The sequence below is a fragment of the Eleutherodactylus coqui genome, unplaced genomic scaffold (genome assembly GCF_035609145.1).
Source record: "Eleutherodactylus coqui strain aEleCoq1 unplaced genomic scaffold, aEleCoq1.hap1 HAP1_SCAFFOLD_42, whole genome shotgun sequence".
In the NCBI taxonomy this organism is placed as follows: Eukaryota; Metazoa; Chordata; class Amphibia; order Anura; family Eleutherodactylidae; genus Eleutherodactylus; species Eleutherodactylus coqui.
This window is the reverse complement of record NW_027101829.1, coordinates 1,113,798-1,114,343: the sequence shown is the minus strand read 5'-3', so window position 1 is coordinate 1,114,343 and position 546 is coordinate 1,113,798.

The following is a 546-nucleotide window of genomic DNA, read 5'->3' as shown; positions in this document are numbered from 1 at the left end:
AGACTCAAATGGCCACGCACGCTCCTCTGGGTAATATGCAAATAAGGGAGATGGAAATCTCCCTTATTTGAAAAAGCAATAAGCTTGAGCTCCCAGCCTAAAGCATGAAACAGAGCACGATTCGCGTCTAACACAAACTCACTGTTTTCACCGTCCTGTAACTCGGCACCTGAGAGGTGTAGACCGTGTTTGAAAAAGCAATAAGCTTGAGCTCCCAGCCTAGAGCATGAATCAGAGCACGATTCGCGTCTAACACAAACTCATTGTTTTCACTGTCCTGTAACTCGGCACCTGAGAGGTGTAGACCGTGTTTGAAAAAGCATTACGCTTGCGCTCCCAGCCTAGAGCATGAATCAGAGCACGATTCGCGTCTAACACAAACTCACTGTTTTCACCGTCCTGTAACTCGGCACCTGAGAGGTGTAGACCGTGTTTGAAAAAGCAATAAGCTTGAGCTCCCAGCCTAGAGCGTGAATCAGAGCACGATTCGCGTCTAACACAAACTCACTGTTTTCACCGTCCTGTAACTCGGCACCTGAGAGGTGT